Source organism: Alexandromys fortis, unplaced genomic scaffold (genome assembly GCF_014885135.2).
Source record: "Alexandromys fortis isolate MF-2015 unplaced genomic scaffold, M_Fortis_MF-2015_v1.1 scaffold_33, whole genome shotgun sequence".
NCBI classification, from domain to species: domain Eukaryota; kingdom Metazoa; phylum Chordata; class Mammalia; order Rodentia; family Cricetidae; genus Alexandromys; species Alexandromys fortis.
In genome coordinates, this window is record NW_026067917.1 from 2222416 (window position 1) to 2245214 (window position 22799).

Consider the following 22799-nt stretch of genomic DNA (forward strand, 5'->3'; position numbering starts at 1 on the left):
CCAAGGTGCGCTTACCGGGAAGATTCTAGCCTCCGTCCATGCTGTCCGGGAGCAGAGCAGAGTCTGACCTCACTTCCTCTTCCGCCCAGAATTCTATTCTGTTTACTCCTCCCATTTATGTTCTAAGCTATGAGACCAAGCAGTGTGTTTATTACTTAACCAATGAAATCAACAGATTGATATATGACACTCCCACATCATTTCTGTGGCTGGAATCAATGGATAGAAAGAAAACAAGGGCTGGGGAGATGGCTTCAGGGGTAAAGGACTTGTCATGCCAGCATGATGCCCTGCGTTTGGATCTCCACATCTATGCAGAAGTTGGGCAGCACTGTTGGGAGAGGACGCATCAGTGAGCAGGTCCTTGGGTCTTCCTGGGAAACCTAGTCCTGCTGAAACAGTGAGCTCCAGATCCGGTGAGAGAACCTGTCTCAAAATAAGTTGGAAATAGTAATATCAATGGGCATATTAATGGGGAAGGGGGAAAATTTTACAGTGTCCCACGCCTAGACAAAAGAGCCACAGGTAGATATTGATTACCGAATTAGTTCTTCCCAGGGAGGTGCTCCGTTATTGGTTGTCCAATGAGAGCGGTCAGCCTCGAAATTGCAGACAACAGAAATGAATTCAGCCGATTTTATATGTGTGTGTATGGAACAAATAGATCAAAGACAAAAGCTATCAACTTGAGAGTGGGGAGTATAGGAGGACTCGGGAGGGGTGGAGCGAGGAAAAGGATGGGGAAGTGATGTAATCCTATCTCAACCAAAACCATCTAAGAAACCATTCTAATAGCAATAAAAATAAGATGAAGAGTGATAGAGAGAGATCCAGTGCTGACCTCTATCCTTCACATGGGACCTCATGAGCAAGTGTGCTCCTCCCATATGGACACACACAACAACAACAACAACAACAACAACAACAACAACAACAACAATAACAAAATGAAGGCAGTCTTCTGCATAAGGACCTGCTCTGACTATAAAAGTAAAAGCTACTGCCCCTTTGGCAGACTTTGAACTTCTTTGAGAGGTCAGCACCTCTAATAATTTGATAGATACAAATTTTCTTGGGGACACAGTTAATTAAGCCAGTTCAAGGACCATTTTTCTTCATCTCAGGAACCACCAATAGCTCTAATGGGCACTACTGGGGTGGGTAGTGTGCTCAGCTCCAGTGCCAGGCTCGCCTAGGATGTGGACTTGGTGATACTATTGATGTGTGCATTAGTTCATGTGTAAGTTCAAAGGATTTTTTTTGGCTAATGCTTATTAAGTCTAGCGTATTAGCCTTCCCTTTATGTTAAGCATGTCTCTGAACAGCTACCAGCCACAGACCTTATACTGAAATAGTCCATGAAAGACGTTTTTTCTTCTGACCTCGCAATAACCTTGGCATTGTGGCTTAGTTTCACTGGCTGAGAGCCCGAGAGTTTTCAAAGCACATATTAAAGTTTTTGTTCCACAAGGGACTGAAGAACACTCCTGGTGTGTGTCTAAGGGGAAAGTTGCTTTGGCAGTTACCTTGGCACTGATGCTTGCCAACCTCTCGGCACTCGTGGTTGCCAGCTCAGAGGGCCAGCAGTACTCTAGAATGTGTTTTGTTGAGTATAAACTTTGGCAAACATTGCAGCCAGTTTCTGCAAATATATCTAATTCCTTGTTTAATCAGCATGTGGGCTTCAAGTCTAAGTCTGCTTCCTGTTCTTCTTTTTTGCTTGGGCACAAAAATCATAAGGATTTGCAAGCTGGGAGGAATCGGGTTTGAATGCCCTGTCTGTTGGTCTGTACGGAGATCACTGTGAGACATCCTGTGGATCGGGGACCCTTTTCCAGAATCTGTATCATCAGGACATCTGGCTTTCCAGCCTGTTTGTGCTCAGATGCATTCCTTTGGATTTATCAGTTCATTTCAGCTATAAAAATGGCCCCTAGCTTTTGACTCTCTCTTCTCTCTCTCTCTCTCTCTCTCTCTCTCTCTCTCTCTCTCTCTCTCTCTCTCTGTGTGTGTATAAAGTAGCCTTTAGAGCTAGCCTTTTTCTCTGATTCTTTCCTTGGTCCCTCTGATAGTTTGTCTTCTACTCGGCCTAAGTAGTTTTAACTTGACATTGGTCCATTTGCACTGTGACCATTTTCCCTGCGAACTATCTGGTTTGACTTAATTTCCCTCTGCTGCTGTGACCACCATCTCTTCTGGGTCCCAACCTTTTATTCTTGTCTTTAAGTGTAATCTGGGTTTCCTGAGTCAAACCTAAATGGGATCTCCAAATTATTTGTCTCTTAGGGTGCTTCTGGATATAGGTATACATCAAAACCGTGTTGCTAAACAAGAGGAAACTTGTGGATAAAGACTTCCTGAATCTTTCTGACCTTATTCGAGGTGTTCATGGCCTGATTTCTCACACTTCTGAAGAATGTACCAGAATTAAGAATCTTGTGAGATCCACTCAGTCAGCTCTGCCAGTGGGCATGAGGTGGTAATTACTGAATTTGGAAGCTGATGAAGGTGTCATTTTGACAGTTCAGGGAACTGAGGTTTTTCTGTTTGTATGGCTTACAAAAAACATTTAGGAAGTAGAATGTTTTTATCCCCTCTTTGGTGACACAGCTTGATGCTGACTCTGGAGAAGTGAAAGCCAGTCAAAGGATGCTTGATGTTCAGTTAACACTGCCTAAATGCTGAGCGTGTCGGCGTCCTCTTGGGTGACAGACTGAGTCCCAGTTGGGATAAAGTAAGACATGAGCATGAGCATGGCATCTCTGACATGTCATGGATATCCCAATGGCCAGGCTAGAGCTTCCTTGGGGTGCTGCCCTGCATTTGAACAGCCCAAGAACCATTGTTAATGATGTCTGGGAAGGAGTCATAATGTTTCTGGAGAGACCAGAAACTTTGTATTAAGAAGTTCGAACCTTCCAGAGAATTCCCCCAGGCAGTAGTTTCTGCCAGTGGTTACTGTATTTGTTTTCTCTTCACTGTTTTACTGAAAGTTCCTTAAAGCATTAGTTGCTTTAATGTTCCATCCTGATGGCCACACGTTTGCACATTTGTGAATACATGCACACACCATGCACAAATATGTATGTCAAGAGTCTTAAAGAGAGTCTTTAAATTCTTTTAAAAATTTGTTATTGTTTTTATTGAGCTCTATATTTTTCTCCCTTCCTCTCCCTTCCCTTTCTATCCTCTCCCATGGTCCCCATGCTCCCAATTTACTCAGGAGATCTTGTCTTTTTCTACTTCCCATGTAGATTAGATCCATGCACGACTCTCTTAGGGTACTCCTAGAGAGAGTCTTAAACTGAGGTCAAGCCGACTCTTGGGGCTTTGTGCATCCTCTCTCTTGGCTCACCTTCAACTTCAGCTCAGCTGAGTAGACAGTTTCTCCATATGCAGCCTGCTTCCTTTCTCTCCTGGAACTCAGGGTTCTCCCTGGAAGTCGCAGGAGTTTGCTTGAGCCAAGCCTGTCCTCAGATAGAATTGTTCACTTTCTCTTCCCCAGTGGGGCAGGAGTGTTGGTGACTGAGTACCTTGGCCTGTCCTTCAAAGTAAGTTTTCTTGCTACTTAGATTCTCATGGGTCAAGGCCACTTGCACGCACGCGTGTGTGTGTGTGTGTGTGTGTGTGTGTGTGTGTGTGCGCCCATGTGTGCCATTGCACTTGTGTAGAGGTCAATGCACAGCTTGTGGGGGTGCATTCCTTTCCTTTCACCAGGTGAGCAAACTGAATGGAGGTTCTCCCTTATGCCCTGGGCCATCTTGCCAGCCCAGGAAGTCACACTTTACCTCATTGATCGGCTACCATGGTTACCATTTCAGCTATCAATTGGAGACAGGGTCGCTGTTCAGTGGATAGATGCGTGTGGCGTGCAAATTTGCAGTATGACCAGAAAGGAGGTGAGAACTAGGGAAAAGCAGGGAAGTCCTACACTGAAGGAATTGAAGAGAAACGGTGTTCAACCACTGTCAGGGTAAATGATAGCAACCTGGAGTTCAGTACCAAGGAAGAACGGAGTAGTAAGGAATGGCTTCCACATTTCCCAGCCATACAGCTGGGCAGATGCTGTCATTCTTTCTTACAAATACATTTGCATTTGAATTACAAATTACAAATACATTACATTTGAAGAAAATGGTGATACATTTGTATTGGACCTGCTGAGTCCAGCATAGCTGTGCGGTGGGGCATCAAAGGAGAGATGTCTCCTGGCAGCCAAATAGGTGGTTTTGGAACCCTAGATTTGAGTAGGTATATCTATTTTTAGATCATTAGTATTGGAGGTAGAGTTCTGAAATATTTGAGAGGTGACCGGAGGTGAAGTTCCAACAAAGGAACTTGAAAAACAATGACCTGGGAAGTAGAAGCAAAGCCAGAGAGACATGCCACCAACATGGAGGGACAGAAGCGGCAGCAGAAGGGAGGTTAGCATGGCTGGGAGTTGTGAGGACTCTTAGACACCGTGACTGAGCTCATCACGAGATTTTGAGTCAGAACCCTTTGAGTCAGAGGTGAAGGCGAAGGCCAGATTACCATAAGGGATGAGTGCAGAAGAAATGAAGACTTGGGGCCAGTGGTGGGGATGGATACACTCTATCTATGGGGTATGGGTATGGGCTCTGCAGGACAGGCAAACTCAGGGTTATGGCTGGAAAGGGAGGCCAGGGAAAAGCAGTTGGTGTTTAAGATTAATGGGGTTATTGGCATACTTGTGTGCTTAAGTGCAGCTCTCAGCAAGGAGAGCAGGCAGTAGCCGAGAGAGCGTGTGGAGGCAGGTTTATGTTGAGGCCACAGACGTGGGGCTCTGAACTCAAGGAAGGTCAGAGTGAGGAGGAGGAAGGAGACTCCTCTGACTGAATGGAGTGGGAAGAGGCCCAGTCATCTGGGCTACACAGGAAGTTGATGTGTTATTATTTGTCATTAATGGCAAAAGGAGAGCCTAAAAGCCTGGTGAAGACTCCTGTGAACTTAGGGAAAACTGAGGACAGGCATAGATGGAATGCTGGGACGTTCTTTTGGGCTGAATGCTTGTGTCGTCCTGGAAAGTCAGACATTGACATCTTCATGTCTAGTGTGATGGCATTTGGAGTGGGGGCCTTGGGATGTAATGAGGTTACGAGGATAGAACCTCAAGATGGCATTAACATCTGTGCTCACTTTTATGCATAAATTCCACCACTTGAGAGGCTGATGTGGAAGGATTATCTCAAGTTCAAAACCACCCTAGGTGATATGGTGATTTCCTGGGTAGCCTGGGCTTTACCTAAAAATAAATAAATAAACAAGCAAATAAACAAACAACGGGTTAAACAAACAGGCTGGATTAGTGTCCTTGTGAGAAGAGGAAGAGAAATCAGGGCTTCCTGTCTGTACCCTCTGGGGGCGCAAGGAGACAGTGCAGTGAGTACCTGGTATGAATTTCCAAATTGCTGCTTCTTTCAGTTCAGAACCATCTGCAGTCTGTGGACCAGGGGTTGTGGGTCCTATTATCTGCTGGCTTACAGTGACATTGAAAAGAATATAAAACCACAGTGGCCCTGAGACCTTGACCCCCACACCCACTTCATACTGCCAGTTATGCCTTTGCATACAGAAAACAAACCCCACAAACACTAAATACGCTCATGCCGCCATCTTGGTCTCCGTCTCCAAAGAGGAGAGATTTAAGTCTTTGCTTTTGTTTGTTTGTTTATGTATTTATTTATTTTTTAATTTTTTTGAGACAGTTCTGCCTGCCCTGGAACTTGCTCTGTAGACCAGGTTGGCCTCAAACTCAGAGATCTGCCTGCCTCTGCCTCTGGATGCTGGGATGTGTGCAGCCCCACGGCTTGGCTAAATCTTTGCCTTTTTAATCCTCTGGTTCACAGTAGCTTTTGGTAGCAGCCCAGACTGGCTAATGTGGGAGACCAGAAGGAGGCCTGAGGTAATCTCTGCAGCCTGGGTAATCTGAGCAGTCTGGGATGTCTTTCATCTGTTAGCCACCTCAGCTTAGCACGGAAAGGGTTTGGATTCTATGTGAGGGTTTGTGAAATGGAAATGCTCATATACTGAGTCAACTCAGAGGAGGCTCAGGCTGGGCTCAGTATAGAGGGGTAAGAACTGGGAAAGTGAGTGATGGAAAAGGCATTGAGAGGGTTATTCTTGGAGGCGAAGCCGGTTCGTTCGTCTTTGATGGTGTCCTTTGTCATCTTTGACTTTTGAGGAAAATTTTATGTGGTGGCAATAACTTACAGTTTATCAACTCTAGTAACGTCTGAGAGATACTTTAATTTACTCTGATTGATTTCCAGACTGTTTTAACTGTATCCTCCTCATCAGCTTGTCATATGGTTGTATTTCAGTTGGTAATAAATTATTTGGTAAGGAAGAGAACATTTAAGAACGATTCTGTGGACTCAGAATGTTGAAGGAGTCTCTAATGGATAATGTGGAAAGAGATGTCTTTAGCAAAACTGTATGAGTAGCAGAAGGTGGGGGAGGCCTCGCAGCAGAGACGCTGTGACTGTACATGGAATTCTCCAAAAGGGGAGAGGCTGAGGTTGGTGGGCCTCATCAGATCTGTGATTCACTCCCCTGCGCACACTTACTCAGTTATCTGAGTTAGCAGCGCCTAAAATGGCACTAAATTTAGAGCCTGAAATAAAGGGAGAAGAACGTAAGTGCTGGTGTGGCAGTTTGCAGTGACACTTGCTGGGGCTGAGGTGTGAGGGTGCGACCTTGTGACTGCAGTTTGGGGAGGGTGTCCTGTTTGCTAGCTCCAGGCCCCAGAGCGAGCGGGTGCACTTGCTAATCCTGCCTCTTTCTCCTTTCATTTAGCTCAGTGCATCAAGAGAGTCCCTGTCCCTGGGATGCGTCACCACAGCTCGTGGTGCTTAGTAACGTCTCCGGCTCTCTGTCCTGAGGCTGTTTCTGAGGGTGATGTCCGTGGAAGAAACAATCCAAAGTCAGGCAAAGTAGTCCCCGGAGAGCGATAAACAGAGCAAAACAGAGTGTCCACTTCAGTTGTTCCCCGAATCCAGTGAAGCCAGGCACTGGAAGTACCTCCCTGGGCTGGAGCAGCATGCCATAAAGAATATTTATTGCCACATGAAGATTTAAGTTTCCAAGTTCAAATAGTCTATCCATCATTGTCAGTGAATTTCTTACCAAGAACCCGAGTTGATTGGTGTAGTAATGACGGGGGTGGGTTCTGATTTCCAGAGAGGATGCAAGAATTCATTTGAACCCCTCTTTTTCCCAAAGTGAAGCCCGTCCCTTGCTTTTTTTTCTTGCTGGGAAATCGAGTGCATTCCAGTAGTAAATTTGTCAAGGACTTTGGCTTATCCTATTCGCTCTGACCCAACAGTTACCGCACAAGAGGGCTGTCAACATTTATATTCTTCTTGTTTAAGTCTCTGCCAGGATGGGCTCTGTGGTGGTAGGGAGGGGCTACGTTCAGCACCCAAGAAGAAAAAAAAAATATGAAAATAACTCTTGAAGAGCCTCTGCGCCCAGTTGATAACAGTTCATTTAGACCTCTCTCACGTCCTGTCCGTCCCCTCATCCCCATCCAGGAAGGGGATGTCTGAAGCTGTCATTCCAGTTCAAGAACCCCCAGGGGAACCTGATTGGCCTGGGCTTTTCTCAGGCTGGTAGATCCCAGCTTAATGGGTCATGCGACTGTTGACTAGCAAACCACTCTTCTGTCCGGCCTCTCCACATTAGTCCCCTTTGGAGTATTAGGTAACCAAGTTTCAAGAGTGAGCAGAGGTAAGACCCTGCCGTTTCAGGTGGATTATGCTGGGAAAAGTGTTGCCTTCAATAGCGGCAGACAGTTCCAGCGTGCTTCACAAGGACACGATTGGCAGCCTGAAATGGGTGTGGGATGGCAGGTAGGTTGGAGAGCCAGCTGTGGTTTCTTGTATTTTGTAAACTCCGCTGTAAATCAGGAAACAACAGGGACTCCCATCCCTGCCCCCACGGGCTGCGGGTGACGCTGTGAATGGAAAGGAGTGGCAGTTTGAGAATCCGTACCAGGTGTTCTTCTTACATTGTGCCAACATTCAGCTAGAGCGCCGGGCGCACCGCTGTGTAGATGACTTCCCTTTCCGGCAAAGGAAGCGCATTCTCAGAAATGAGACTAGCAGCCTTGACCGCGCTTGTATCACGTTGGAAAAGACAACCTCACATAATGAACAAGTTGCTTCACAGAGGTGAGGCCAGAACTGTGGAGCAAAATCATAGTTTGGGGAAGGAAAACACGGACGTCTCATCTCTATGCTGATAGCTTGCCCATTCAATCCATGAGTGTGGATTCTAGCTAGTGTGGTCGTGAGCCGGTGGCTTCTCAGTCAGGTACCTAATAGAGGAGCTGTTTTTTTTTTTTTTTTTGTTTTGTTTTTTAAAGAATAATCTGGTCTATACAGCCTTCAATACTTTTGGGTTTCTGGAGTGCAAGTGGAGTTTTAAATGTCTCCGTAAGCAACTCTAGTCTGCCATGCCTGAGAGCGCTGAGATGCTGTTTCTGGGGGTTTCTTGAAAGCGATCGAAACCCACTGTAAGTCTCCAGTATTTAGATGTGGAAATTCCTCACCCAGAGAATCTAAGTTAGCCATCCTTACAAAAATATTGCATGTATTCACATTTGCTTATTCATTAGGAAGAATGAAAAGGAAAACTACAGCAACACGAGATTTATTCCATAGCAAGTTAGCAGTTTAAAAACGAGACCCTAGAAAACAAATTTACTCAATAAAAAATGGCAAATATGATGCGTAGGTAGTTGTAATTTTAAGATAAAAAATTGGACTGTACTCTCCTCTCCTCTCATTGCTGGCAATAGGGCTATGGGTAGAACTTCACAGGGAGCTAATAGGTGTGTAAATTTCCATACAAAATTTGGCAGTGTGATCAAGAGGCTTAAACTGCTCCTACTCTATGGCCAAAGAATTATCTGGGAATATGGCCCAGGACAATTATCTGAATTGCAGACTAGTATAATCCTAGTATTTTTATACTTAAGACAATGGAAGAGCACAGTATGCCCACATATGAGATATTACAGGACCTTGACGCACGGTGTTCATTACGAGGTTTTACTAACATGAGGATAGGCTGACCCTGCTGTGGAGAGAATCTGACAGTTTGCACAGAACACATGCTACACGTAAAACAAATGCATGCAGAAATGGAAAAAAAAAACCCCACCAAAGTAACAGTACTCATGCCTCAGTAAGAAGGCTACAGATTGCATTCCTGTCTGTCTCGGGTTTTCAATAATACCTCTTTAAAATCATGCTTTCCTTTTATAATTAAAAGGAAACATCCATTCCATTCAGCGCTTTAAAGGCAAATATTTTCTGAAAGGGTTGGACATCGGAGAGCTCATTATATCGAGTCAGTCTACGAGGAGGAGATTGGGGGAGAATTTCAGCTGGCCTGAGAGGAGCTAACATTGCTTGGAGTCATAGGTAGCAGGGAAGGCAAAATGAAATATAGGAAAACAGGGCATGAGGCAGACAAATACAATGAACAAAAGTTTTAATTTTTGTTTTGTTTTTGTGACGGAATCTCATGTAGCCCAGGCTAAACCCCAGTTCACGGTGTGGCTAAGACTGTCCTCAGCCTGCTGAGTGCTGGCCTTGAGCCAGCACATGGGGCTTACTCTCTTCCAGGGTCAGGGTTGTGTGCTGTCAGGAAGCGGCCCATAATTTCTGATACTGGTCCCCTTCTGTTGCTCAGCTAGGTGTCACATGGATGCAGCGACAGCTGGTGGGTAAGGGAGTGGAAGACGGCCGCTTTGGAAGTTGGTGCGCTCATCCCTTCTTCTTCTGGGCCTCAGTTTTTAATAGCTGGTTCATTTAATTGAGGCTAGGATAACGATGTCAGAGTTGCTGTGTTGGCTAATGACTTCCTATTCAAGTAAGATGCCCCATGGACCATCGGTCTGACACTGCCCTTCAATTTAAGACTTTAATAGAGGGCTTTGAAGGAAACCGGTTGAGAAACACTTGTAATTTCTCATTAGGTGATGAAAATCTGAACACTTATTAACAACATTCCGATTCTCACGCCAGCTGTTAGTACTCTGGGAACCCCACCGATGTATCATTGAAGTTTCCGGAATAGATAATTAGTGTGGGTTAGTGTCTTGCTCTACCCACTGACACTCAAGGCCTGTTGATGCAGCCATTCTGTGTTCATGGGACCTGTAGGTCAGAGAGCCACAGGGAGCATTGTGATTGGACAGCGCTTCTGTACGGATTTCCGCTTAGCTATTTTGTGATGCTGCCTGTTTATTTAAACCTAATTAATGTTGAAAAGGTAACTAACAGGGATCATTAGAATAATTTGTTTAAACTACCAGTTTTGAAAATTATGGTATGGTTGCCTCTCACAGTTTATAAGAAAAGAGATTTTTGAGGCACGGAAGATCAGAGGATCAGGTAGTATTTATAGGGTTCCCTCCCACACAGACATCTAGTGAGCCAGACGTACCGCAAGGCATGTAATAGGCAAATATTTGGGTACAGTTATTTTTAATTCTCTGGTCCATCCTTCTTAAACATGTGAAAATTCATTTTCTGCTAAAACACACTGGCAAATAATTTTGCAAAGGCACGTGTGAGCATGTGTGTTACTGAAGTCTGTAGTTTGTTAGTGTCTGTGAGACTCACCTGCTCATGTAAGGGAGTACTGGGTCAACTTGTCTACGAGCTTTTATTTTTCCCTCGGTACAACTGAGCCTTAATTGTTATTTCTTCTCCGATTTGTACTATTTTCTACGGAGATTATTGTTATTTTTCTTGCATATCCGATGTGAGAATCACTTCTGAGATTTGGAATTTAGATTGAGTAGTTTGGTTGGTTTCCAATTCACGCCTCTGGAGGAAAGCCTTTGCACTCGGTGCTCCAACAAATGTTCCATCCAGTACTCCAGCGAAAATGACCTCGCGGTCTGGGAATTAACAGAAGTGATACTGAAAACCCAAATCTCTCCGAGCAAGTCCTCAAGGGTTTTGTAAAAAGTGGTGACTAGCTCTCGTTGTGGTGACCTACCTAAAGGGCTCCGGCCAAAGCTCTTCTCTGAGCTTATTTATTTGGGCTTTGTAAAAATTTCCCTCCATGTGTGTGTCTCTCTCTCTCCTCTCTTTCTCTATTTTTGTGTGTTTGTCTGTTTCTGTCTGTGTCTCCTCTCTGTCTGTTTGACTCTCTCTCTCTCTCTCTCTCTCTCTCTCTCTCTCTCTCTCTCTGTATAGCTCACAGCATTTTGTTTTTTATTTCAGAAAATGCACAGGCTCAGCATTCTGTTTCTGATGTGGATGGTGGGCAGTTGGAGGGTTTGCTGTTGGTGACCATTCTGGGGACATTTTTAGCATTTTGTTAAAGAAAATGTAGAGGATATGATGTAACCTAGTGAGTTACCTTTCCCTAAGTCTAGTATTTATCTTCTGGGCCTATTTTTAGGATTGCCTTTGTCTCGTTCAAATACCCTCTGTGTTTTCATTGTCTTCACAGCTGGTTTAGTTAAACTGAGTTGCTGCAATAAAAAAATCTCCCCCTCCCAGAATTTATCCTACGATAATAAAAGTATCTTTCACATAATAATGTAGAAGTTTCATTATCCTGCTAAATCTTCAGGATTAATGTGAGGTCCTCCATAAACTGCTTTGTCCACACCTCAGAGGAACAGGCAGAAGAATATGTGGTGGTGCGGCCGTTATCCTCTTCCGGACATGGTACGGTCATTATCCTTTTCTGGACGTGGTGTGGGCATTATGCGTATGACTTGGGTTCCCAGTCTTTTGGTTAGAGCACAGTCAACATCTGGTGCAGTAGAGGCAGTGGAAGGGAGTTAGGGTTTCACGTGGAGAACCCAATGCTCGGACATGGAGCTAGGTTCACTGTCCCCTTCTTGCTACGTTCCTTCCTGGGAGTTCTGTCGTGCTGCCTACACTAGCTTTGCTCTACCACCTTTCTGTACTTCAGTCATTTACCTGCCACCGTATTAGGCACTGGGTCAGTGAAAGGCATCCAGATGCCAAAGACAGTGCTTGCTTTTGAGGGAAAGGGAATTAAGTCTTTCTCCACAATCTCATTTTGGGAAATACCGTCTTCCCTATCTCATTCCTCCCTTCTCGCCCTTCGCCAACATCCCACCTGCACATATAGTCTACTCAAGAAGAGCTCCCACGCTCACACAGGCCCAGTTAAGATCTAAGTTCCTGACACAGATTTTCCAACTGGTGATTGGTTTACTAAATCCTGAGTAGCCCTGAAATTGACCTGCACATTCCTGGCTCATCCACTTCTCTGTATGCTTACACCACAGTCTCTACTAGATGAGGCTGCCTGGATTATGGAGGCAGGAGGATGCCAGGGTTTAGCAGAAGGTCACGGTACTATCTAACTGTGAGAAGAAGGTCTTTGTGACATTTACATTGTACCTGAGGGAAGGATTATGTTCACCAAATAAAAAAAGCCAGGGACTAGGGTGGAAGAGTGTAGGTGTCGGTCTTCCAGGCAGAGGGGATATCAGCAGGCAAGCATAGAAACACGGAAGTTGATGAGATCTTGCCTGAAATCTTGTCTCTATCAATCAGCTGCCTGACCAATAAACAAGAACCCTCTGCAAACCCTTTCCATGGGCACATTGTCAGCCATTTTTTTATTTGAAACAAAGATGTTGCTAAAGCAGTACTTGAATGCCAAACAGTGATTATTTGACTTATAAACATTTTGATCTGAGCATGTCCCCTACCTCGCAGCAAGAGCACAAAAGTAATTTGGTGAGAGCTACTCATGGTTACCTTAGCTAAAAAAGATACCATGAAGCCAAAACCTAAAAACAAATCAAATCCCCACATTTTACTTTGTAAATTTTTTTTTGTTGGTCATTGCACTGTTTTGGCAATTAAGGTGCAGAGGAGGGCAAGGATTCAAGGCAGTCGTGAACTGTTGGATTTGTGGAAAGCCAGTCACGTACAAGATACCATGCTATGTGGGATGATGATGAGGAATGGAACCCTGTAGGCTCTCTTCCCATATGTGGTGGTAGGGACAGAGAAGGCATTGGGTTGGGGGAGGGATTGGGAGGAGAGGAGGAGGGGGAAACTGTGACCAGGATGTAAAATAAATAAATAAGTTAATTCGTTAATTAAAAAAATAAGAATGGCCCCATAGGTTCATGGATTTGAGTGCTTAGTTATCAGGAGGGGCAGAACTTCGAAGGGATTAGGAGCTGTGGACTTATTGGAGGAAGTGTGTCACTAGGGGTAGGTTTCGAGGTTTCAAAATCTCAAACCAGGCCCAGTGGCTCTCTCTTCCTGTTACCTCAGGATTCAGATGTAGAACTCTAAACTCCTTCTCCAGCACCATGTCTGCCTACGTGCTGCCATGCTCCTTGCCATGACGATGATGGACTAAACCTCAGGAACTGTAAGCCAGCCCCAATTAAATGCTTTCCTTTATAAGAATCGTCATAGTCACAGACATGGCGTCTCTTCACAGCATTAGAGCCCTGACTAACACACCGTGGAACTCACATGCAGGTTATAGACACTGGTCATCATTTTCACACATGTGTGCTCCTGGGAGGAAGTACAGTTCACAGTAAGAGGTCAGGATGGACAAAGCCTAGTGGTGGATGGACATGGGTGTGTCCGGGGATACTGGGTTGGCTGTAGAGGGGAGAGAGTGGAGAATGAGGAGTCCAAGAGGGAAAAATGCAGGAACCATGCTAACCCATTTTCAGGATTTGGGTCTTTATTCCAAAGTGGCAAAAAGGCATTAGAAGATTTTTGATGGGAGCCAGCATAATCTGATATTTATTTATTTATTTATTTATTTATTTATTTATTTATTTATCTATCTATCTATCTATCTATCTATCTATTGGGAAGAGATTTTTGGTGGTTCATAAGAATGAATGGACCCTTGCTATTGGTTGGTTATCAAAGCAGAGAGAAAAACTCTTCCTTAAAGGAAGGGCATACATTTCACCGTAAAAACCAGTCCCCAAACCAAACCACTCATCCTGGAATCGGTAGCTGATTCATTTCAGCTTTGCTGAGGGAGCAGGGCTCCCCCCTTCCTGCCTCCCACTCCTGCTGAATCTTTGCAGATAAAGGAATCAAATTACTTCCCATTCCTCATCAGTGTTTCTCAAAAGGTGAGGGCTTTGATGGCAGCCATCTCCATGATCCAGGTCTTGCTTTGGTATATCCGTGGTAGCTGTCATCCTCCGGTTGTCTTTGCGGGGGCGGGGGAGGCATAGCCATGTCTTGATCTTAGTGTCCCAGTCTTTACTGTGGTTGTGAGCAGCAGTGACTACCAGCGGAAAGCTGGACCGGGGCGTTAGTAACACTGGGTCAGCAATGGCTAGGAAACAGGGAGGAGACCAGTGCGCCAATCTCCTAGGTTTGTTTTGAAAAATAAAGACTGTCGCCTTCACGAAAATTGCGGCATTATGGAATGTTTTGCCAAGAGATGGATTTTTTTTCTTCCCCCAGCAGAAATTTGAGAAGGTGAGAGATTCTGAGTAATATGTCAATCACAGGTGAAATCTGTCATTTACTGGCAAGTTGAGTAGGCCACAGGTATTTTTTTTTTTTAATATGCCTTACCTTCACTCATTCTTTTATGAATTATGAAGTCTTTTCTCCTGAAGCCATCAAACGTGACAGGGAAGAAGAGGGGGGCTGGTCCACATATTCATCCTGGGGTGTCTCAGGAGTTTTCAGTGTCCGCCTCTTCATCGCTACCTCTGTTTCCATGTGTCCTTCCCACTCTCCTCTCGCCTCCTTGATGACCGTCAGTAGCATTCACTACAGGGCTTTTCCGAGGGTGGTTTTCTGGGCAACGGGTTGAGGGGGGGTTGTGGTGATAAAACACCAAACAATTGGAGAGCAGGAGGGCGCGCCAGAGGCACCGAGAGTGGTGAATGCTGGGAGGTAGAGGCGCTCCAGCAAGCATGCCAACATTAGCATAAGCAGCAGTCAGCCAGGCCAGATCAAGCAGGTAGGCAGCCGGAAGGAGCTGGCATGAAGTTAAGTAGGGCAACAGGAGGCAGGATGCCAGTCTCGGCTTTGGTGACTGAGCCCAGGGACCTACGTGGGGATTGGCAGGATCAGGCCTTGTATCAGGTGCAAACATTAGGAAAGCTACCCGAGAGCCCAGGCTGAGAGTGAGAATAATCACGGCAGCAGCCCAGCGTACATGGGGGGAGCCCTGAGGCTGTGCTTGGCATCCCTATGAGCCTCTTCTACCTGCACAAGAACCTTGGTCTGATCCACAGTCTGGAAGTGAGAGAAGTGAGGCACAGAAAGGCAGAGTAACTTGGCGTTGCCTAGTTGGGATGAGGCCCGTGGAGATACGCTGTCATCCTCATAACCTCCCGTTATGACCCTGTAACACAGTGGCAGGTATTGACACACCCAGTGCAGGTGCATGACCCAACAACTGCCTTTACCCACAATGCACTGTGTGGGCCTTCCAGGTGGTAGTCTACACAACCCTGCTTCTGTTCTACTTACCTTAAACACAAACCAGTTCGTCCACTCTACCCTCTGTGTCTTTCCCACGTTAGTGCGTTAGTTCTAGGACCATTTGTTACCTTGCAGTTACAGATGAGACCCAGAGGATTCCAGGCCATGACTGGGTAGCGAGGCTGAAGACAAACTCAGAAGACGATAGCAAATACTGCTGGATGCAGAATATGATGTCTCTGGTTGTTAGATTTAAATTTTGTTTTCCTCTCATCCTTCTTTCTGCCACATTGCCTGAGGGAGTCAGGGAAGAATCAAAGCTGTGGTGTTAACACTTGCAGTGCTGTGCAGAGCTCTAACAGTAAGGGAGCGCTTGTAGCGAAGAGGAGAAAATCAGCCAACAGGCCACGAACGCGGACACAATAGCAGTGTATTCCCAGGGCTAACCTGCCAAAGACATCATGCTTGTGTTCCAGTCCATGGGCCAGCAGGAAGACTGGCTTTGCTGGGTCCAAACATTACCCCTCAACCTCTTTCAGGGACCTCCAAGAGTCCTGCCATAGAATATATAATTACGTTGTCTTAGAAGAGTTAAATTTCAGAGAAATCTGGCTGAAAAAACTTGGGTATCACTTTCTTTTGCTTCTAAAACTGCTCCAACTATCCTGCTCGTGGCTACTCACAGCTCATAGCATATCACCTTTTCTGTTCCTCTCTCCCAGCCTCACCAAACAAACAGAAGACAAAAATACTTGGTTCTGTATTCTGACAAACCCCTGGGTTTGCTGAACCTCAGGGCTCAGTAAAGAAAAGTAACTTCTCACAGATCACCCTGTCTAAAGCCAACAAAGACAAAGTGGAAAAAATGATGTCCTACCACATCAGGTGGTTTGGTCTGGGCCCTGCCATCTCCTCAGCTCATCCAGTCAGTTGAGGCATTTGTCAAACACCAAGGCGAAGCTCTGTAAGAACCGTGCAGGGTTTATAGACATAGAAGCCTACGGGAGATGCTTTGCTGTAGAAGCTTCTGGCTTGAGCCACTGCCTGTACGGAGAGGTAAAATGAAGTGTGCTAGAGAAACCCAGTCGGGAGAGCACCCTCCCATTTGTGGCTGTCTCTGCGGGAGGCTCTGTCGTTTTTGGGAGCTACTCAGTTGTAAGAGGCAGATGTGGTACTGAAATACCACTGCAAGACAAACTTCCGGGTGTCCCAGTGAGCTCAGTTTAGTTTGATGTAGAGAACCAGGAGGAAGTGGTCCTGCTATCCTTTCAGCCTGGAAAACTCATAGCCAGAAGCATGAAGGTACCATACTGGGTTTCTTCGCACGTCTTGCTGTGGGGGATATCCTGGAAATTTGACTCTTGGAACTTGAGCCTGATAGCCTTGCTGCACTTCTTCATCCAATGCTGGGGACCTGAGATGGTGTGAAACAGGAAACTTTGGGGGACCTTTCAGACCTTCTAAGCCAGGCAGCCTTTGAGAACAGAGATGGCCAGTTCCCAGGCCCATCAGCAGTTCCAATTTCTTTTTTCTGTTTCTCTCCTTTGGGTAGTCCCAGAACCAAGTCCTTCCCCAAGGTTTATCTGCACTGTGGGATCTATTCAAGCACGGGGTTGAGACCTTTGGGTGACTTGTAGTTCTGCAGGTTCCAGTCCCGAAGGGGGCAGACTTCCCAGTCTCTTGTTCAGTTTGCAGCTCTTAGCTTATGAGTGCAAGTTAGTTTTCTCCTTCCTCCTTTATCCGCGGATCGAACCTAGGTCTCACAACTTGTACTACAAGCACCTTTACCGACACCTACACTGCTTCACTGGCCTCTGGCTGGCTTTTGATTAGACACTTTTCCCAATGGAGGAAGTAGGAAAGCACAGGATGTTTTCTCTCGTCACAGCCATGGTGACCTTTCTCTACTTTACCGCTAACTCTTGGGATCATGCTCCGGCCTCTCACTATCTTGAAAGCTTCATCATGAAGGTGGGTGCTGGGGAGCTGGGGAGCTGGGGAAGTGGCTCGTGTTTTTTCTACACAAGCGCGAAGACCCAGATCCAGATCCTTAACACCCGTGTGAAAGATACAGTGTGTATTCATAATCTCAGAGCTGGGATGCAGGGGAGATAGTAGGTACCCGAACTTGCTGCCATTCAGGCCTGCCAAATTGGTGAGTTCTAGGTTTAGTGAGAGATACTTTCTTAAAAAAAAAAAAAAGAAAAAGAAAAGGTGCACAGCTAAGGAAGATATTGACATCTGCCCCCCATATGCACACACATGTGCACACACACTCGTATAACACACACACACACACGAACAGAAAGGAGAGCAGGAGGAGAGGAAAATTGATTGTGATGGTGTGAGCCTCTCTAATCCCAGAACTCATGAGGCAGGGTAGGAAGATTTCAAGTTTGAGGATAGCTGGGCGGCAGAGTGAGACCCTCTGTAACAGAAGAAGGAAGGGGACAGAGGGGAGGGAGAAAAGGATGGAGATGGGGGAGAGGCGGGAAGAGCAAAACTGGTTATGCCATTTGTGGGGACAGGGCCAGGGGAAGAAGAGAACACTCCAAATTACATATAATACAAGTCAAGAAAGGCAAGTATAGAATACAGGCTTTGAAAAAAGCAACTTATCATTTCTGGGTGGGAAAAGTGCCTTGATTGGGTGACTTCTGGGGTCCCTTAATGGCTTGAGATTCTGAGTTCGGCATTTGTCTCTGGTTCATAGGAAGCAGGCAGAGGCAGCCTGGTCCTTTGACACATCTACTCTTGCCCTTCCAGAGCTGGGTGGGGTTACACAGAGTAACACAGCCAGGGCACTTGACTTAGGGCCTCTGTCCTGACCAGCCTGCCCCGAATCAGGTGGCAGACTGTCGTATGCGTCGCTCATGAAGCAAGCCCCTGCTCTTTACACTCCGTCTTTAGGCTTTGCGACAGCATTAGCAGACAGTGCACGGGGCAGCCAGATGTGGAGAGCAGCGGATCCTTGCACAGTTTCCCAGCAGGGAGTGTTTCACCCACTTTGGTTGTTTCTAAAAGCAGACAACTTCTTTTTCTCTCTCTTTAACTGTTTCTTGTTTAAAAGTAATCAGGAAATGGCTGTCCTCTCAGGTGAAGTAGTAAAGGAAGGGATTATCTTGGGGAATTTGAGTAGGAAAGAAAGACCATGTCTTGGCTTTCTGCATATTCTGGCTAGGACATTTTTTTTGGCACTAGTTAAAACGTTTATTAAAGCAACAACCTGAAGTTAGGGGAGGTGGGAGTTGGATCTGGGAGGAGTTGGAAGAGTTGGGGTGAACGATGAAATACATTGTACGCCATTCTCAAAAACTTAATAATACTGTATTAAAATACAACCCAATCTGACACACGGATTTGAGCTTCGAATTCCTCCGGCCCAGACCTCTTGCAATCTGGAGTTTAGGGGAGCTGGGCGGTCTACTGGCCAGCATCCTGCACCAGCACACATCTGGCACTACCTACCTTCTCTCCCGCTGTCTTCTGGGTAGGCACAGACTCGAAGCCAAAATCCTGTGTGAACTTGTCATCTAGGGAGATTGGAGGACCCAGGTCGCCTTGCCATCCTTTTAGATTTGAAAGTGATTAGGTATTTAGATGCACAAGTATGGCTGAAAGCCATTAATGGTTGGGGCATCCCAGACCTGGAAGAATGGCTGTGCTAGCCTATCTGGTAGCTCGTGGGTGACCTTTGATGGCTAGGCTTGTTGCTCTAGTCTTAGGCTTTTCAGAGATACTGGCTGGGACACTGACCTCTTTCCCCAGGTCTGGACCAGTGACTCCTTGCTGAGTGCCCAGGAATTGTAGCCAATGCCTTCTGGCTGACAAAGCAGGGTTGTCCCTGGTAAGTGTTTATGTTGCACTTCAGACCTGCAAAGTTCATTCTCTGAGTTCTTTCCTTCCTCGGTGTCACAGCTGAAGAGACTAAAGCCCACAGAGGTGAGGACTGACTGGCCAAGTCAGCTGGCAAGGGAGTGGCAAAGCCGAGGTGGGGTTTCTGGGTTATTTCTTACCCCAGTGGTTTCTGCAGTTCCTCTAGTAATGATGTTTGTCCCTTACCAAAATCTTTCTAATTGTAACTGGGTTCTTGCTAGAGTGAGCTGTAGATTTTTTTTTTTTTTTTTTTTTTTTTTTTTTTTGTTTTTTCGAGACAGGGTTTCTCTGTAGCTTTGGAGCCTGTCCTGGAACTAGCTCTTGTAGACCAGGCCTGCCTCGAACTCACAGAGATCCGCCTGCCTCTGCCTCCCAAGTGCTGGGATTAGAGGCGTGCGCCACCACCACCCGGCTTGAGCTGTAGATTTTTACCGGGTCAGGCTGCCGTCTGTTACTGGTGAGCAGGCAGCCTTAAGTAAGTAGGGGAACTTCATCTCAGGTGACCCCATTATAGAGGTTGCCTTAAAGCGGTGTGAGTATGGATGTGGAGCAGGAGGGAGTTGGACCTTCCTGGGTGAGTTGTTGGGGATGCTCTCTGCTCTTCCAAACTGTTAAAGGTTTGTGTACAGGAAGCAGACAAAGGGTTCTAGCAAAATCTTAGTCTCCTACTTAAAGAGGAGTGTTGAACAAATTGAACTAAAAGACTGTTTGATTTTTGCATTTAAAAGCTGGGAGGCTTTTGGCTTCCTCTCCAGACTCTACTACTGACACAGGGGCGTTATCTTGCCAGGAAGGGAGAGAGAGAGAGAGAGAGAGAGAGAGAGAGAGAGAGAGAGAGAGAGAGAGAGAGAGAGAGAGAGAGAGAGAGAGGAAAATATTGAAAACTTTTCCCATAGAAATGTCAGAGATCTTTCCTTCAGTATCCTATCTACTTCCCTTCACTGAGATTACAATTTTCTGTATGACTTAGTGTCCTTTTCAGTTAAATCACCTCCGCAAAAAGTACAGATGTTGGGTAGAGATTGGTATCTGCATGCCTGTCTCTCTATGAATAGTCAAAAATAAAATCTCCCCTTTGCTTCCTCTTCCGTCTGTACATTGACTCAAGAGGATGAGCGACTGTCTTTCGAATACCTGATAACCCTCCTTTCTAAACATTCAAGCAGCCTTTTCGATGTTGCTCAGTGTTCGTTGTGGAACTAACGATCCGGGCGAAACAGGAAGCATCTCTATGCTGGATAGGATGCTTGGAGTCACCCTCCACTCTCCCAGGGAACGCTCTTCAGCTGACTGAAGCAGGGAAGCCGAGCCAATCAGAGACGGCTTTCCTAGCTCTGTCACCAGTCTGTGGTTGAGGAAGGCTTTTGCTTCTTATGCTCTGTATAAGGGGAGGCAGATAAAATGCCAGGTCTGGACTGCCTCTGGGGATAACCTCACCCTGTGGGATGTGAATGAATAGCATCTTGCCTGCTAAATTCCCAGGGATTGATAAGGCCAGGCGCAGTTTTTCCAAAGAGGCCTTTTTCTTTTTTAGCTCTGGCTGTGGTTTCTGCAGCAGATTTGTTTTTGCCTTAAAAGAGGTGCTGTGGATTGTCAGACCTCCATGTATGACAGTTTGTACCTGCATGGAGTTGAAGACTCGGAGGCTGTAAGTATTTCATAGATAGCCGGTTCCCTCTCTCCTCCTCTTCCTCCTCCCATTCCCCCTCCTATTTCTCAGGCAACGCAAGGAAACATGGAGCTGAAAGCCAACAGCATTGGGGTGCCTGCTGGCAGCTGTGTGTTCGCTGTGTAGTTTGCGGCTAACTGAGATTATTTACGGCAAGCAAGAGGGAAATTAACTTGCTAGCGAAGCCACCTACGAGACTAGGCTGTTGGGATTTCTGTGTGACCAGGGCCACGTTTGATTCACGAGGGGTAACGGCCCCTTGAAGACTGGTTTAAACTGTGCAGAAAGTGCTCTTTTTTTTTTTTCCCCAGTCGCAGGGTTCGCAGGAAAGACTCATTCATTATATAATAAGACTGTTAAGCTGGCATGAATGGGAGGTCCTCAGCTGTGGCGGTCTCATTATGTGCTTACTGGCCCAACAAGCCGTTTCTGCTGCTTCTTTGTTAAGGAAATCAGATGCGAGGGTCGTGCACACAATACTCCAGCGCAGAGGCGGTAGGTGGTGTCCCCGTACTATGTCCTGGAAGACCGAAGTAAACTACATATGTTTGGTCTTAGAAACCTGGACTGTTATCAGGCTGTTCCCCTGATAGTTCAGCCCCCTGCAATGTTTTCCAGTCAGGATGAAATGCTTTTCTGCAATCCCAAATTTGTGGCATAGTATGCTGTATGTACAATGTGCATAGAGGTTAAAACCCATGACTGGGTTCGTCTTTTTACTATTGCCGGTGGTAGCACCTGTTTTTGCATCCGGTTACATCGAAACCTCGCAAGGAAGGATGCTCAGAGTTGGCCCACGGGACATGCTGTCAGGGGTGGAGGGGAGTCTGAATTTTATATGTGTACCATGCCTTGCATGTTGCAACATTCTGAACAGGAACATGTTATATAAGGTGCTCTGGCTAAATCACCCAATAAACAGATTATAACAGAAAAAAAGAACCCTATGGCGTACGTCAGTGTAGACGTACGCATCACAGCTGCCGTCCACGACAGACAGCAGCCCTCGGGTCTCACAGGGCTCTCCATTTCTCCTTCCTGTCTGTGTGAGCCCAAACTCTAACTCTAGTTTTCTTCTCCTGAAAACTCTCTCTGCATCTCACCCAGCGTGCTTCAGAATGACCAGGTTGTCGGTGTATTGCAAGGGAGTGTAGTCTGTAACGTGGGGGCTGAAGCCAAGAAGGCTCACTCTTGCAGGTAGCGTTGAGAAATGCAAGAGATAACTCCCGAGTTTAGCCCCCCGGCTTCCCAGCCGGGTTCCTCGGGGCCTTGCCAGTTCTTACGCCCTGTTCCCACACTCACCTATAAAACATGCGATGCCTTCTTGAGTTGTAAGTTTTCCTTTTGATCATGATTTTGGACTCAGGCAGTGTCGCTTTGAAGTGGGTTGGAGTTTATTTGCTCATCCGCCCGAAATGCTGTCAGAAGCCAGCCGCTGCGAGCAGCTGAGTCGCCTAGGAACTAATGTGTGCAGCTCCTTGTTCTCCAGAACTGTCTAAATTTCAGATGCACTGGGTCAGAGGGGAGCCATTTAAGTACAGAAACATTTGTTTGGCCTTTTGGTCCAGCCTCTCAGGACAGCTGGTTTTCCTGCAGGGTGGCTTGACTTGCGGCTGGAGCTGCTTGCTGGCGGGTAGTGCTGGGTACTGCAGTGCTGTGTTCCCAGTGACTCAGTGGTGGCCAGCAGGCTGAGCCTCCTGGGGACGGTGTGCATCTGTGGCAGGGGGACAGGTGGACAGGCTGAGGCGTGAAGGAAGGCCAGTTCTTACCTGAGAGTCAGGGAGGCCTTT

General features: G+C 46.2%; 1 protein-coding gene across 2 annotated transcripts in view; it reads left to right on the forward strand.

Annotated features, from left to right (window-relative positions):
• Positions 1–22799, forward strand: part of Cacnb4 (calcium voltage-gated channel auxiliary subunit beta 4) — a 249431-nt gene that overhangs the window by 94681 nt on the left and 131951 nt on the right. The window lies entirely within an intron of this gene.